The sequence below is a fragment of the Anser anser genome (assembly GCF_964211835.1).
Source record: "Anser anser genome assembly, chromosome: 19".
In the NCBI taxonomy this organism is placed as follows: Eukaryota; Metazoa; Chordata; class Aves; order Anseriformes; family Anatidae; genus Anser; species Anser anser.
The window spans coordinates 3,869,602-3,886,834 of record NC_139740.1 but is presented as its reverse complement, the minus strand read 5'-3'; the positions used below and the strand labels follow the sequence as shown (position 1 = coordinate 3,886,834).

At 45.2% G+C, this 17,233-nt stretch overlaps 1 protein-coding gene and 1 long non-coding RNA gene across 5 annotated transcripts in view; one reads left to right on the top strand and one right to left on the bottom strand.

Annotated features, from left to right (window-relative positions):
- Nucleotides 1-15,913, bottom strand: part of LOC310883868 — a 52,940-nt gene extending 37,027 nt beyond the window's left edge. The window contains exon 1 of the long non-coding RNA XR_014573903.1: nucleotides 1,728-15,913. This is a non-coding gene — a long non-coding RNA (uncharacterized lncRNA). The remainder of the gene's footprint in view (nucleotides 1-1,727) is intronic.
- The window catches only part of SHISA6 (shisa family member 6), a 252,827-nt gene that overhangs the window by 96,193 nt on the left and 139,401 nt on the right, over nucleotides 1-17,233 (top strand). The gene's annotated exons all lie outside the window — the stretch shown is intronic.

Genomic DNA, 17,233 nt, shown 5'->3' with positions numbered 1-17,233 from the left:
ATGCTGTGGAGCCTAAAAGGAAAAATATCCCCACTCCCAGACAGACACACCAGGTAAAATTCATCTTGCTGCCCTAGCTGTCGGGTAGTTAGTTGCTTGAGTTGGGTAGGCCCTGTATGGTTAGTGGGGAAAAATGAGCACTTCTGAGAAAGAAATAATCCCATCCTGGGTCTAGAGTTGCTGAGTTGAAAACACTGTCTCATTCTATAGAGACAGAGCTGTGAGCACTAAGGAACTGGCAAATAAATCCAAAAGAAAAAAAAAAAAAAAAAAAGGAAAGAAATGAGGATAACAAGGTGAGGTTTCACCTTGTATCACATAGAAGTGCTGGGATGGAGACAGACTCCAGGTCCTGAGAGCAGCATCCAACTCCTTAAACATAAAGCTGTTTTCCTCTCCCTGCAATCTCTGTTATTATCCTCCTTCATTTTTTTGTCACAAATGAAAAAGATATCTCATAGCCACAGCTAAACCTAGCACCACAAGGACAGAGAAGGGCATCCAAGAAGAGGGTATTTTGTGCCCATAGAGTCAGAATGTGCCTCCTAGAGCAGCTGTGTGGAGTCCTTAGGACCTGGACACACAGGTCACACATTTTCCCTAGAAGAAAACCGTATGAAACCATTTGAGAATAGGATCAGGCTGATGCAGAGCCAGGAGGCTGTTCAACATTTATTTTGGTGATAGAAAAGAGTAGAAACTTTGGTTAAGGTTGCAAGGAGGTCGGCAGGGCATGGATAACCAGCTACAAGGCACCCTTGCAGGCAGAGAGCCAGATCAAAGATCCTGGAGGGGAATTCTGCTGCTGCAGATGGAAGGTCAAAGGAGGAGCTGCAGAAGCCTGTGGAGCTCTGAAAAAAGGCTCTGAGGACATGGCAGGGGATGAGGGCTTAGCCACAGCCTTTGGCATGGAGAATGTGACACAGTGCATTGTCTTGTTTTGTTTTTATCTCTATTTTTATGTTTCTAAAGAAAGGCTTGGGGACCAGGCAGCAGCAGTGCTGTCACGGGAAGCATGGCTTTCCTTCTCCATCTCTGCACAGTTTCACAGATGGACGAGCAATAGGGAACCTTGGGAAGGTGCTTCCCATGGGAAAAGCTGGTGGGCCCCCTCTGGGGGCTGGCTCTCCCTGCACTGCCCTTCCTCCTTGGGGCTGTGGCACCGGGAGAGGGGGACTCGGTGCTTTCAGCCACCAGCAGGCCAAGGACCTCCTTCCTGGTGGGTCTCCAAGTGGACATGTCCTGCTGCTGCCCCCCACCCTCCCTCCCCCCGTTAAGGTGCCTCTCAGACTCTTGAATCAGTTCCCAGAGGACCTTCCGTGCTCAGGGACAATTTGAGGTCACTGCCTCCATCTGCAAAGATCTGGCTTCCAGATTCGGGGAGGTGGATGGGGCACAGGCCTGGGAGCATCCCCAAGGGCTCCTGGAGCAGGGAAGGGAGCTGGCGGGCTGGCAGTGAGCACCCAATGTGCAAACCCGAGGGCATTTGTGCTGAGATGGGAAACAGCGTGAAGAGGCAGAGAAAATGGTGGGGGTTACATCGCCCAGCACCCCCTGCTCTCCGTCCAGCGCCCCTGCCCATACCGGCCTCAGCACTGCTCCGTGCCCGCACGCTGCAGCCAGCCCCGTGCCGCTGCCTTCCCTGCCTGCAGCGCCTGCCCTGCCTGTGCGGAGGCCTCGTTCTGCCTAATTGCACGGAGAAGAACGAACGTGAAATGCTGTCTTACCTTGCGCACCACCTGCTTTGTTAGTCGTGCAGCAGAGCCCGAGGGAAGCAGAGGGTTTGGATGTTTGGGCCCTTCGGGCAGCTCTGGCGTCCTGATGCTCCCTGCAGCACTGCCACAGCTCCTCTGCCTCTGTGCAGCAGGTTTCAGGCACACAGCAAATGCGTTTGCTGGACAGAGTCCACCATCTAGAAAACACAGTCACCGTGAGCAACATCAGAGCAGCACAGGTGATGCTGGGACAAGCAGGGTTTCTCCCTAGGCATAAAACCCACCCGATCCAGGCTCCTCTGCTTGCTCCTCATTATCTTGTGTCTGACTGCAGCAGAGCCCTTGTAAGACTGCTGCCAGAACAGCTGGTTGCCAGCGATGTACGGAGTGATCGATATGTTTGGCTTTTCATGTTCATCCATCGTGTGAATCTGCTTTCATGCTTTCATTATGTGAACGAGGATTGAAGGCAGCTCTGAACTTTGCTCTCGTGCCATTTACTGCCTTTGGCCTGAATCCAGAGTCCACGCAGCTCCCTGCTGCTCACCTGGCTCTCTGCAAAGCAGGGTTAATTACTCCTGCTCCTCCCCATCACCAAAAAATAAATAAAAGCGCCAGTTTTAGAATCTGAGAAATCTGCCCAGTGCAGCCAGGCAATCTCCTCCACAGACAGACAAGGCTCTGGAGTGAAAGCCAGAGGAAAAACAGAGCTCCCAGTTTGTTTACTACCTCCTGGCAAACATCCATGCCCAGCTTTTTTTATACCACTTCCCCGGCTTTGCAGCCTAGAGAACAAGACGCAGCTTTGCCCTAGCTATCAACACACCGGTGGCTACCAGCAGCATTTCTTGCTGCTCCAGCAACAGCGCACCCAGGACCCTGCTGTGCTGAGATTTGTATCTGCATGTGTGCAGCTCATGCCTGTAAAGGCAATTTGCAATCTGTAAATACAGGAGTGTGAGCGTGTGTGTGTGTGTGTGGTGGGGTGGCTAAGAGACTTTATTTAATCCACACGGCATTGCAAAAAGCACTTTTATGGGTTTCTGAGCTATCATGGGCAGGAAAGCTGATGAGAGAGGGATATTTCTGAGCAGGGAAATCTGTGGAGGTTTCTGGATAGTGGAAGGAGAGAAAGGCTGTTCTGGGGGGGTATTGATGGACAAGGACCAATTCTCCTAGATGTAGCCCAAGGACCAGAGCAAGCAGTGCTTTAGAAAAAGCCTTCAATCCCTGGGATGAGTAATTTTTCTTTAACCCTTTTCTCCTTTTGGCAGAAGGGAAAATATGATCCTAATGCGTTTTAACACTAGAATGCAATTCTAAAAGGGTTTTAGGAACAATTAAAACAAACAAACCAACAGACAAAAAAAAAATAACCCTCCCAAATGTAAAGCCAGTTTCATTAAGGACCTGACTCCAGCCTTTCCCCAGGACAGGCAGTCCTGGGTACTGGTCCTGCTAGAAGTGTAACCTCCATCTAGCCACCGGCCAAGTTTTCCAGGCTTTCCAGCATGTCCCCTTCAAACCGTTACCTTGGGTTTTTCCTGCTTTGAAGAAGCCTGCTTTCCCTTTGGAAGCATTAGAGGAATAATGGGGCTCCGCGTCCACCCTCCTCTCCACCTTCCTCTCCTTTGGTTCTCAGGGCTGCCCAGATGTCCATGCTGCCTGTGGTGGTGCAGAAAGGGTCAGTGCCATCAGGTGACAGTCCCAAATGGCAAATGGTCCTCACTTCTGTGCCACATTCCCCAAACGGGCATGATGAGTAGGAGAGGGAGTTATTTTTCTACTACTCGCATTAATTATTCCAAGTCAAGATGGCAAAAACACAGCATTTTATGGTGGACTTTTTAATTGGGTTGTGATTGAGGTTAACAACTTAACATTCAAATCAGTTACCATAATAAGCAAAATAAAGAGTCAGGGGGCTGGAAGGAAACAAAGCTAATTAAAATAATCAGCTTGACTTTGATGGGAACTGGCCTGGATCCTGCAGCACGCATCGAGGCTCAATGCTGTATGCACCATCCACAGCCTGGCCGTGGGTGTGTGTTGCATTAGCAGGAACAGTGACAGAGCCAAAGCGCAGGAAGGTGCATTCACGAGTCAGCTTGCTTCTTGCACTGTTTTCATTCCCTTGCATTTCGTTCTTTACCAGGAACAAGGAAAAAATGCCCCTGAAGATCTTTTCAAAGAGTCTCAGGCAGCATCCAAGTGATGTATCTGCTGTCTTGTAAGAGCAGCCTCCAGGCCAAGTTAGGTGGTCAAGTATGGCCAAAGACCATCCACCCTGTTGCCCTCCTGAGCATCTTTGCGGTGGCTTGGAGGTGACCCAGAGGGAAACTGCACATGGAATGGCCCATGGACATCTGCTTTCATCCACCCTGCCTGGCCTTGAAATCACAGAATCACAGAATGGTTTGTGTTGGAAGGGACCTCAAAGATCACCCAGTTCCAACCCCCTGCCACAGGCAGGGATGCCACTCACTAGGTCAGGTTGGCCAATGCCTCGTACAACCTTGTCTTGAACACCTCCAGGGATGGGGCATCCACAACCTCTCTGGGCAACCTGTTCCAGTGCCTCACCACCCTCTGAGTGAAGAATTTCTACCTAACCTCTAATCTAAATCTCCCCTCTTTTAGTTTAAAACCATTCCCCCTTGTCCTGTCATTGTCTAATGGAGCAAAAAGTTGCTCTCCGTCTTTTTTATAAGCTCCCTCTAAGTATTAAAAAGCTGCAGTCAGTGATGAATTGTGGCAGGTACCAGGCACGCACTAAGGCTCAGGGTGGTTGTTAGATAAGCCCCCATGTAGAGGGGCAGTAAGAGCTGGCGTGTTTGAGTCACCGTGAAGATGTGCTGCAAGGTCTTGGCTTTCAGAGGGCTCCAGGTGGGCACAGGCTCTTAGGTGGCTTGTGACGGTGTCCTGCCCAACAGCAGCTGTAACATCCACCAAGGCCTTGGTAGTGTGCCTTGCCTTGACAGCCATTATGAGGGCAATGTACAGTATTCTTAAGAACTAGTCAAAAAACATTAACATATTTATTAGTAATGCCCTAATTTGAAGGGATACTGAGTTCTTTTAGGTGTAAGTAGTTCTTAATTATAATGCAACAGGAAAACTCATTAGAGAATAGAAGCAAACTTTCAATTAATGTCATCTTTATCCAGGAACACTAGATGAGTTATTTTTTTCTCTTTTTTTGATATCTCTCTCTCGTTTTTGGTTTTTTTTTTTTTTTTTTTTTTTTTGCCTGTAACGAGGATCTGAAAACATTTGCTAATTTCCAACTATTATAGTTACTTCTATGAAATAATGTGATCTCCTATTTGCATATAAGAAAACATTTTCTGTATTCACTCTGACTCTGAGCTGCCCTATTTGTATCAGTAAATTGAGCTGCAGACTGCCTGCACATGTAAAGAGGAGTCTTTTCTTATGCAGAATAGCAACATATTTTACCAGTCCCATGGTGAACATCTAGCATTATTTCTGGGGTTTATTTAACCTAGTCTCTAATATCAGACTCTGCATGAGTCTTAGCAGTGTGGCTGAGCAAAAAGCCAAGTGTTGTCTCTTGCTGACTGTTACACAAATATTTCGTTCAGTCTTTTTTGAAATGCTCACCTCACTTCTTGTTCCAAATATTTTACTTTCAATTTCATTTTCAGTCTCAAAGCAAAAACTCCTTGAAATAAAAGAGTCTTCAGGTGCCAGGCATGAATTGCATATCATTGAAAATTAGTTGAATCATCCACTTCCAGACTCACTTGGAGGTGGGCTTGGTTTTCTTTGTGATCTGTGAACATTTTGTTCAGATTTGGAGTGTGGTTCTGCTCTGTTGCTTATATATCAAAGAAGACCATCCACTTGTATCCCTAACCTACATGCCCTAGGAAAGCTGATCTTCAGCTGCAAACAACCAACCCAGTGATGTTCTGTGTCTCTGTGCAAGCTCTGAATGGATGTCTTTGGATATAGATCAGGTAGATCAGCTTGATCTCACGTCTCCAGTGTTAGCTTCTAGCTCTTCTGATGTGCTTCTCGTGTAGCTATGCCAGTGGGCATTGACAGATATCACAGGGAGGGTGCCCACTTGCTGGGAGTTCTCACCAGTCTCATGGAGTAGGTATTTAAACCCTGTAGAAAGGATTGAGAAAGGATCTTAGGATCACTTTCTGCTCATGATTCTCCCATTGAATGAAAGACCTGTGTTGAAGTTGTCCAAAATGATTTTGAAGAGGTAGGAAAACTGTGTTGTGCAAACCTATTTTAATAGAGAGAAATGGCAGTGGTCAGGAAAAACAGTCTGATAGACTGGGGTTGGGTAGAAGAGCAATAAGAAAAATATTTCATTTTGCCCGTTTTGAAAAACGATCAAATTTTTCATTTGAAATGTTTTAATCCTAGGTTAGTTTCAGTCTTCTAAAGAGAAAAATCCATAAGAGTTTCATTTGACCATAGCCATTTTTACTGTTATTTGTTTGTTTGTTCCTGATGGAAAAAAAAAAAGTTTCAGATCACTGCAAACTATTTTTCCTGTTGATTTTTTCCTAAATTTCTCCAGTGATAAAAAAAATGAAATCCACTGTTCAAAAATCCCTCTTCATTAGACCCATTAGGTTGGTGAGGAGGGTTGCTAGAAGCCGAGTGATAAATGGGAAGAGAGTATGAATTTGAGGCAGCATCCCTGAAGGCAAGGCTCGTGCTATAAACCAGGGACCAGGGTTTGTCTGAGAAACCTCTTTTTTTGAAGAAACCTCTTGATCTCTAAGCCTGGAGTTCAGCTGTCAGACTCATCACTGTTTCACACTGATGCCATTAGAATGAGCTCAGAACGGCAGCAACCAGAATTGCTGTGACCTTGACAAAGTGTTCCTTGACCCAGTGGATAAAGAAAATGAAATGTCAGGGAGGAAATGTCACGTCAGCCTTTGAGGGAGGTGATGCAAGAGGGATGGATAGGTTGCTGTGGGCACATCACTCCAAGCCCACACCCATGTCCTGCAATATTGAGGTCCCTGGGACTGGGATGATGCAGTCGCGTCGCTCCAAGGTCTTGGACCCTCAGGACGTGGTCACTCTGCAGGACCAGGGACAGAGGCTTGCCTTTCTCAGTGCCTTTCTCTTGCCCTTCAGCTTATACTCAGCAGCTCTTCCTCCTGAAGCTCCTCGTGGAAGCCTGTTCCAGGGTTTTGTTCCTTTGATGGCTGAAAACTTCTTTCAATTTTCCAGTCTGAATTTATTCATGGTTAGTGTATACTTTTTGTTCTTGTGCCAAGTTTGTCTGTTAGATCTTCTCCCTCCCCAGCATTTTCCCTGCCCACGTTTATTTATAGAAAGTGTTTTTTTTCTTTTTTTTTTTTTTTTTCGGAGCCCTCTCAGTTCCAACCTATTTTTCCAAAACCTGAATTTTGAACAGCTGTCCAGTCTTCCTCTCTGTCTGTCTTTTATGTTGGGGGACCTCATCTCTCCTTGGACTTCTGAGGTTCATTTATACAAGCCTGGGTCAAGAAGGAGTACGTCAGAAGCTTGTTTTTCTTGGTGAGACTTAAAAGTGCCTTTCAGCTGTCTCTGAGCCCTATGTTTTTCTTGTCAGTTTAATATGCTTAGTAATAACACCTACCACTTTTATATGTCACACTCTGCACTTCTTAGACAACTACACATTGACTGGCAAAGCAACACAAAGAAATTGAATTTAACCAGAAAGGAGAAATGTTGCTTTCTTAAATAACCTTTGCCTCTTCCAGGTACTTTTGCAGGTCACAGGATTAGATGCCTTGGTGACTCACAGCTCTCCTGCCTGGCAATTATTAGTCTGTGGAGCTCAAAGCAATTACCAAAGCTTTAAACAAACCTTTTCTGTGTGCAGAAACCTCAGTGACACTATTAGCATCTTGCCAGTGGATCAGGAGTGAAAGTCCGCTGGAATTGCTGCTGGGGAATGCACAGTAAGGCTGGTAAAAATACCATTTGCTTGAAGTGGGAAAATATAAATAGATGTTTTAATATAACTCAATAACACATATCTTCACTGATACTTTACAGACAAGGAGGATAATATATTGTAATAATATAATAACAGTTCCTGTGAAAAGAGTATTTTTGGATGAAAAGTGGGAAAAATCCTGTTTTGAGAACTGAAAAAATGTTTCAAGTTTTCAAAACATAAAACCTACTAGGAGGATGTTTCAAAAAGAATTCAGTTCTTCAAGGGAAATATTTGTTCCTTTTGAAAAGATGATTTCCCTTCAAATACTATTTTTGGCGAGCTCTGTTCTGATGGCTCCATCTGAAAGAAAAGCCAAAGGGCACTTGAAATGGAGAACTGTGGCTGATCCCAAACACAGCACAATCTATCGGAGTGTTTCTGTTTAAAGTGATCTTTGGATATGTTCCCATTGGTATTTAATGTTAAACTGCATCAGCTGCACATATAAATGGAGCTACATCTTTGGCACATCCGTAGCTGTGCACTGTATCACCTCAGCTTGGCATCCCTGGGACATGGACCATATTCTCCTTGGTTTGGTAAGTGCAAGGGTCTTTAAAGCCTTGGGTTTTTGCTGGAAATGGAGAGTTGGGGAGAGTTTGGGAGCCAGAGTGAACCTGAGCTGCAAATGTGGGGACTTCCAGCACTAGAGCAAGAGAATGAGGTGAAAGCTCAGAGTCTTCCCCAGTGTCACCCAGGAAGTCAGAGGAAGGGCTGAGAATACATCCTAGCTCTCTCCTCCCCACTAACTCAGCCAGCACTGGCTTGTATTGAAGGTGGTTAAGATATTTGGGGTTATTCAGCCTAGAGAAGGGGAGGCTCTGGGGGAACCTTGCCACAGCCTTAAAGGGGACTTACAAGACAGACGGGAGGAGACTCTTTACCACGGTGTATGGTGATAGCACAAGGGGTAATCTTTTTAAACTAAAGGAGGGTAGATTTGGATTATATGTAAGGAAGAAATTCTTTACTGTAATGATGGTTGGATACTGGCACAGGCTACCCACAGAAGCAGTGGATGCCCCATCCGTGGTAGTGCTCAGGGCCAGGCTGGATGGGGCTTGAAGCAACCTGGTCTGGTGGAAGGTGCCCCTGCCCATGGCAGGGGGGTTGGAACTAAATGATCTTTAAAGTCCCTTCCAACTAAAACCTGATTATGTGATTCTATTTAGCATAACAATTTAAGTATGAAATGTGGACAGATGTCACAGACTGCACATACCGAGCAGAACGAGGGAAGGTGCTCACTGAAAATGTCTTTTTTTACAGCAAAGCCTGTACAGCTAGCAAGGAGGTTTTCTGTGACATCACGATGAGCTAACCATGTAGGATGCAAATTGGCACACAGATAAGCATCCCTAATTACTACTTACCTTGTAAATGTCATAGTTTGTCAAACGGTAGGTAAAATGTATCATCCTAGCTAAGCTAGAAGAATACCGCAAGGTGTTAGCACAGATATTTTAATACTCAACTAATTAAAAAAAGTCATCTTTCACTCCTAGGGGATTAGGTTGCTTTTTTTTAATGGAGACTTGAGGTGTCACACCATTTTCAGATGATGTAATTAACCTGACCTATTTGGTGGCTCCATATTAATGTTTCTTTGTGATGGATTTACAATATAGCTTCATTATTAAAGACTTCAGAACAAGATTTATTATGATCTTGGTTCTTTCCGTTCGTTGTTTTTTCCTTCTTGTTTGGAAGTGAGTCAGGACCCCTGGGCGCTTTTCTTGTGTCTCCCAGTAAACTCTGAGTTGCTCTGGAGAAAACTTAGGGGTTTGACTTATCTGTTTCACAATTTACTGTGTTGCAAAGTGGGTGCAGAGATAAACCACTGAAGGGTTTCGAGGCTTACGTGATTTATCTAAGTGCACAAAGCACCAGAGATGAAGCAGACTAGTGAGTTTTCAGCTGGTACGTATTGTTATTCATGGTCATCTGTCTTCTTGCAGCTCTGATCCCAAATCCGCTGCATTTAGTGCGACTCCCACTGACTGCAGTTGGCCTTTGTTCGTTTGAAAAGTTTCAAAGGCACTGAGTACACTGGGCACCCAGCTGTCACTGAGAGCAGGGGGGGGGCTATTCATTAATCCTCATTTGTAACTTAAAGGAAAACCTATAAAATCCCCGAGCTGAGCATTTCTTTCAGTAGTAAGTTTTTTCAGTCAAGAGTTGGTTTAGAGAGAATTATATATTAGAAACACTGCAACACTCATCACTTTTTTTTTTATTTTTTATTTTTTTTTATTTCTAGAACAAACTATTATAGGGGAAAGTGCAGACAGATTCCCATACTTGTCTTAACTTGAAAGGTTAGAAGCCAGCCCAAAGCCCACTGCCTGTACTGTTTCATTGATTGGCAGAGGCTGGACACCCTTAATATATCAGTATTAAATAAACAGATGTAAAAACTAACCAGAGACTTTAGCTTCCGATACTTTGCGATAATGATGAAAGTTTATTGACTCCGAGGGTAATACCAATGGAGTTACTGTTACACTTCAATAGCTATGGCAAGGCCTTTTGTAGGACACTGGGAAACCTACTCAATATTTTGATGCCTCACTTGGAGCTGAGCTTTCCTAGAGACCTGCTAACTGCATACATGCTTGGTTTGCTCCAAGGAGAACCTGTCTTTAGATAAAACATCGCCCACTGTTTTCCACCAGCACAAAGTCCAGCTTTCAGGACTAAGAAGCAAATATTTCAGGTGAAAACTCCATCCCTGTCATAGCCTGAGTACAGGCAGGAGAGATGTTAAACAGGGCTAACAGTGCCACATGCAACATGGATTTCCTGAGCAGAAAGTGTTCTCTGCAGTGTCTAGGTCATTCCTCGCATCAGAACACCTCTCCTACAGTAGACAAAGCTATTTTTCCGGTGCGGAGCTGTCCCTGTGTGTTATGCATGGGGAATAAGAACTCTCTCTGTCACCGGACACAGAAGATTTATCTAGGAGAGGAGGTGGCCCTGAAACACCATCACTGCAGTAATTAATTGGCTTCTGCTGTAAAGCACAGCAGAAACATTTTGAGAGACATTATCTGCTGTCCTGCTTGAATTAAGAATTCATAAGAGCACAAATCATTCCACAGGCTTTGTTTTGCTTCAAGTTATACTGTATACAAATTATCTGAGAAGAGAAGCTGATTAATGACAGAGAAAGAGAGAGCCCAGCAGACAATACATCTCCTCTCTATCTAATCTCTTCTACCTTCCAGTCTGCCCGCCTGCGAGCAGGACAGTGTGGTGGAGAGCAAACCACATACTCCACCTCCTGCCCCAGGCCCCTTTTCCGTTTCTCTGTGTCTCACCAGGGTTATGATAAATACAGACTTCTGTAAAAAGCTTTTGGTTCTGAGGCCAGAGGAAAGCAGCTGTCATCCTCAGCAGCATCTCTGTTGCGTTCAGAACCTCCATCACGGCAGAAGGCTGCTTTACCGTGTCCTTATCACCTCCAATTTGCACCAAGCATTCATTGGATTGTCAGGGAGGAAGATGGATGTGAATAGCTTGTCTGTATCCTGCAATCCGTTAGATAACTAAGTTTTTCCTTGTCTACCTTCTTAAGACTTCAGATCCTGTGCCAGCTTTCCAAGCCTGGTGATATTGGTTGGTGTGAGCTGCAGCAGTGGATGGGACAGAGCTGGCATGGGAGTGAGACATGCATTTACCAGATGTGCTAAATTCTTCACTGAAGTAGTTACAAGGCCAAACAAATCATCGCAGCCTCCTTAGACAGACTGGGATGTGGTCTGCATCCCCCAGACAGATCAAGCACAGCTGAATGTCAGCTGCGTCTTTCTTCAGATGCAGAATGTCTTCTGCATCCTCCCTCATTGCTTCTTCTGACGTGTTCCCAAAAGGAGACAATGTGAACAGCTTTCCCTGGAGGCTTGCACAAGCAGCCTAGGGACCTATTTTTGATGTATATCCTTCCCTTCAAAAGGAGGTTCTGTAGAGGCTGAAGCTGTTGGCTACAGCTACAGCTGCAGCTGAAGGTGTCAGTCACTGGTACGGCATGTTCACAGCCCAGACCACCCCCAGACCCTCTGCCAGTTGGTAGTGTGGCCAGCTTGTAAGCCCCAGCCACAGATGAGCATTGTAACAGACTGTATTTCTGTGCCCAGTCTTGTCCAGTGGCGTTGTAGCATCCACCAAGAGTCAAGGAAGCTGTCAGGGATCTACCTTTCCTGGACGAGCCGCAGATATCCATAAAGTTGCTAAGCCAGCCTCCTTTGCCAGCCTGCAAGGAAGCGGCGCCAGCTGTGAGTGTACAACAAAGCCGGGGCAGGCAGAAAGCGTGCCTGGCAGCCACTGCAGCTGCCCCTGCCCTGGGTTTGGCCTGAAGATGCAGACTTGCAGAGCTGTAACTGTTCTAAACAGAGGAGTGGGCCACAGCATCCTTAGTCTGTAAGAGAGGGACAGAGCCTGTGGGTGCGGGAAAGGAGCTCGCAGCCCCTAGGTGAGCAGCAAAGCCCTTCCGGACTGCACTCAGAAGCAGCTGATGTGGCCAGAGGGAGCAGAAAGCTACAACCTGGCTGTTACAACCTGTCCACCAGCATCCTCGGAGCTCCGTGGGCCACTTGCAGGGAAGATCTGCAGGTGGAGGGATGAGTACCACGGGATCAGGGCTTGGACTGTGCCCAGGGGTTGAGGATGGGGATATAACCCTGTGCTGGTGTCGGCTGGGGACAGAGCTCTGGGACAGGGCAGTGTTACGGTGGATAGTGCAATTCTGTTTATTTTACAGGAGGTAACTTCAATGTGTGTCTTTTTGTTTGTTTGTTTACTAAAGAAGCCTTTCAAGCACAGGAACAACAAATTTTTACTTTATACAGTGTTTTAACTTTTTATTGATTTTAGTTTTAGGCTGACACCAGTTTGTTTTCTCTGCCCACAAGCAGAAGCTTTTTTAGGGGAAAAAAGATCTGAGGGAAATTTTAAAATGGCTTCTCTTTTTTATTCCAAATTGGAACGAAAGCAAATTTCAGACTGGTGGAATAACCATTTAAATGGCAGTCCCAGAGCCCTCCTAATCCCACAATAACTGTCACCCTTCATTTACCACAGAAAATGGGGGAAGCAAATATGACCAGAAGCAATCGCGCCCATTGTTTAACAGGTTCTTCTGCCTTCTAAGGTATTTGAGTCCAGGCTAAACAGATGTGTCAGGATTAACACAGGTAGGGTCAATGCCTCCTAGCAGGAAGGTGAAATAGATGACCTCTTGAGAGTTATCCCAGACATTTTCCTATGAGTCATCACCAATGACTTAACCTATTACAGCACAGGGCACCGAGTTAAGATCACTGATTACAGCAGCATCGGCTTCCTGATGGTCTCATATGCCATGACCCAGTCTGGCTTGGTTTATCTTGTGAGGATCAGCAGGATCACAGAGCACAATGTGCTCTGGCTACAGAATGATCTATGGAGCATCAACTCAAGTTAAATTAAGCTCACAAAATAAGCTTTTCAGTGGGAATGGAACAGAACTGCAGCGACTGGAATTAGACTCAACCAAAAGTGTCAAGGGAAGATGCAGGCTGAACCTGAGCTTATTTGCAGAACTTAAAATGAAATCACAACTTGCTTCTTTCCTGAGCTGCCACTGGGATCTGAGCTGGAGCCTTTGACCCACAAACTATGAATGCAATTTGCCACCACTCTAGGTACCTGGAGAGACCAGAATTGGGGATATCAGTATGCAGTAAGAAATCAAAGCAATAAGTCTGCTAACAAATGAGAATTGCAAGAATAATTGATTCTGAAAGAGGAACACAGCAAACAAAGCTCAACACATTTATTTATACTGAACATCCTTACTTCCAAAAAAGACTATCTGGAGGCTCATGAAAAACAAAAAGAGTGAGGGGAGGTGACCCTCACTCAAGACCCTGATTTCATATCTTTAGAGGAGCTAGCAAAAGGTAGGTGAGGTTTGGGGCAGAATCTGGACCGAAATGTAGAGAGGGCTGGTTGCTGATGCAGAGCAAGAGGGGGAGGTGGAGGAGGACAAGAACAAGAAGGACGAATGAGGAGGAGGGAGGGCACAAGACCTCCAGAAACTCTGAGGTGGAGAAGTGCCAAGCCACAATACAGCCAGAGAGAGACACCCCAGGAAGGTGGGAACTTGACAGGGAGAGAGGTGAAGTAGAAGACGGTGCCAGAAGACAGATGCAGTGTGTTAGACCACCTTTATTCCCACGTATATGCTGGTACAGGTATTACCAATAGAAATACTGTGGTAAGGGGAGAACAACTCAACAGCTATGTAAAGATCTCAAAACCTCCCCAAATGTGCCCAAATGGCTCTGCAGTCTGCCTGCTCTCTGGCTTTGTAGGCATCTGCCTACCCTAGACTTTGGAGTGACCACAGAATTACATATTATTGTTCAGACGTATTGTGGAATGAATATAATTAAAAGCAAAGAAATTGAATCATCTCCAATCTAATGGGGAAAGTACAGCTGATAGTCTTCATATGGGGTAGTTGAATTTACTACAGAAAAGAAAGAATTAATGTGATCTTTGCTGCTCAGATGCAGTAACTGAAAGACCACAAGGGAAGCCAAAGTTGGATATTAGCTCTCTGATTTAAAATTAAAACAACTGATCAATTGTCCTCACTAGAATTAACAGCCAAATAGGGCTGCAATGTAAAACTGAAAATCATTGTCTCGATCTGGCCAAATCCAAATGTCCAGGATCTCTTAGGATTCTTGTGGATATTTATTATGCTTGAATGAATTGTATTTTTTGGTACATAAAATACAGATACTAAGCAGTTGAAAAGTAAAAGTCATTCTAAAAATGAGCACTTTTTTATTGTATGCGTTAGAAGGTTGCAGAGCTGGTCAAACTGTGCAGCAAACAGCATGCTTAGAAATGGGCTGCAGTGCCTATAAAGAAGGTGAAATTTCAGTCAGCATTTTATGCAGCAATTAAAATTAAAGAAAGTGCATCTTCTGTGATCTGGGTGGGGAAAACAGCTGCTCTTAGTGATCAGCATGATCAGCCACTCATTAGCTTCTGTTTAAGCTGTGGCGGCAGAAGTGTTGTGTTTCCATTTCTCTTCCCTGATTCCTGTGAGAGCGTCTGCTTATTAGTAAGCGCAGGCATGTTACCATGAGCAGAGACAACCAGTGTGTGCTTCCCAAATCCCACCTGCACCAGCAAATGCCTCAGTGATGTCCATGAGCATGTTTGCTAGGGGAAGCTTTGTGTAATTCTCCCAGAGGTATCTTTCGTGAGGTGCAATCCAGCATCCCAGCCTGTCCCACAGCACACAGGTGAACCAGGAAGAGCGCAGTCAGTTTGGGAACTGTGGACATGGTAGGGACAAAAGCGATGTGGAAGAGATTAATCTACTGCTCTGCCCTAGTCCTCTTGGGCCTCCAGACTCATTCCTCTATAAAGTGACTTGGGAGCCTGACCTGAGAACTGCTGCATTCCACACAACAAATTGGGACGCAGACAAAAACCTCACTCAGGTTTTGCAAAGAGATAGAGACAGGTTTAAGGGTACGTATACCTTCACAGCTTGCTATGAAGTATGTGATTAATTTGTACTTGAAGCTCTCACTGTAGGTAAGGATCTCTGTAGGAGCTGGTGTAACTCTCTGAGGCTCCAGCATCAATAGTGCTCTGGGCTCCCAAGTCCCTCCCAGGGCACCTTATGATCATGGCCAATTGTCACCTTTCCGAGTGTAATGGAGGTAGACTATCCAGACTTTCAGTTCTGTCATCTTCTGTTGTTCTTTTCCTCGTGAAAAGCAACAGGCTTGTAAAAATTGAGTAATCTGGGATTTCTGCTTCCTTCTTTATAGTTTCATTGCTTAGGGTGAAATATTCCGGCTTGGCACTGCCAGGCTGTTTGTACTGTTGCTGATCTTGGGATTCTGACAGTGTTTGTCCCTCTTGCAGGCTGAAGCATCTGGGCACAGCCCTTTGCAGACACCCCTACTTGGGGAGATGCTGCACCCACATGTGGTTCTCACAAAACATACATAGTGTACACAAAGAACCCCACAAACATGCAGCTTGTTGGAGATATTGCACCAAAATGCCTTCTGAAGTGAACAGCAAATGGAAACCTCATGGTAAGGTTTGGGTTCAGTAAAATAAAGGGCAGTGCTGTGTATCTGCTCTGCATTTGAATTAAGCCAGATAACAAGGAATTAATGACCCAGAACCCAGGCTTATTACAGCATCCCGCCTTGGTTATTGCTCTGTGCAATTTTCCTGTTGTATTTAATCTCTTCTCGGACACTGATACATCCTCAAAGCCTGCACGGTTAAACAGGGTGTGTGTTGTGGTTCTTCCTGGGACTGCCAGGACTGCAGGTGCTGCCTCCGGATCATGTCCCCGGAGGGGGCTGCAGAACAGGACTTTGCACAACTGTAGTGGTATGCCAGGATGGGGTTCCTGCTCGCTGGCAAACAGTCAGCTGCTCACTTTCAGTTGGAAGTCTTTTGTTTTATGTGTAACAATATATTTTGTTTCCAATTCAAGATTTTTCTTTAAATGACAATTGAAAGATGTTTCCTAATGAGCTAGTTCTGAATGAAAATATAAATGATTTCCCTTGAAAGATGTCAAAATGGAACATTTCATCTGGAGTGGAGGGGATTGCTTGTTTGCTTTTCTTTTTCTTAAACAGATAGTTCAGCAAAACTAAGATGAGTTAATAAAATATTTCAGATTCTGACACATTTTTTGCAAAAAAATGCAAACACTTGTAAAATGGTGCAGATATCCAGGACCCTGCCAGCTCCACTACATTTAACAGAGCTGCTCTCTAGGGCTTTTTAATATCCTGAACAGGTTTTCTCCTTTCTGCTCTTCAACTCTATAACTCCTATTCCTGTGCTGCCTCTCAGAGCTCCTTCTTGGTGGTTTGTTAGAACTGCAGGGGTGGGATTTCAGACCTGCAGAGAAATGGACATAGCGGTTGCCTGAGTGCACATGGAGGATGTTTTGTTTTGAGTCCGGTGAAGAATTACGAGATACAGCAGATGTGGGAGGCATGGTCTGTGGCTATGGCTATGCACTCCCGGCAGAGGGAGGGGGATCAGTCTCATAGCAGTATAAATCAGGAATTTCTCCTTAGCAGGCAGTGATTTTACACTTGTGTAATCCTTAAAGTTAGTGAGACTGGAAACAAATCAGGGAGTGATTTTTGAAAATCTATTTCTCCTTCTTCACATTGTTTGATCACCTGCAAGAGGGAGGAAATGAAGTGCAAGAGCAGTTCTAAAATGATGGTGAAATATCAGGTACATTAGGGGAATTCTGCTCAAGCAGTCTGTCATCTTGCCTCTGTTATGAAGTGGCAGGTACCTGCCAGTGCCATCAGGCTGGGAACAGACAGCAGCACGGCACTGTTTTGTTGCTCAGCCCATCCACCCAGGTGAAGCATCCCACCTTGCTCCCACCCAGCTCCTTTTGTCCACAGGAACAGATTTGGCTGTCATGGTATAGCTGGAACAAGGGTCCAGACAGAGTCAGTCACAT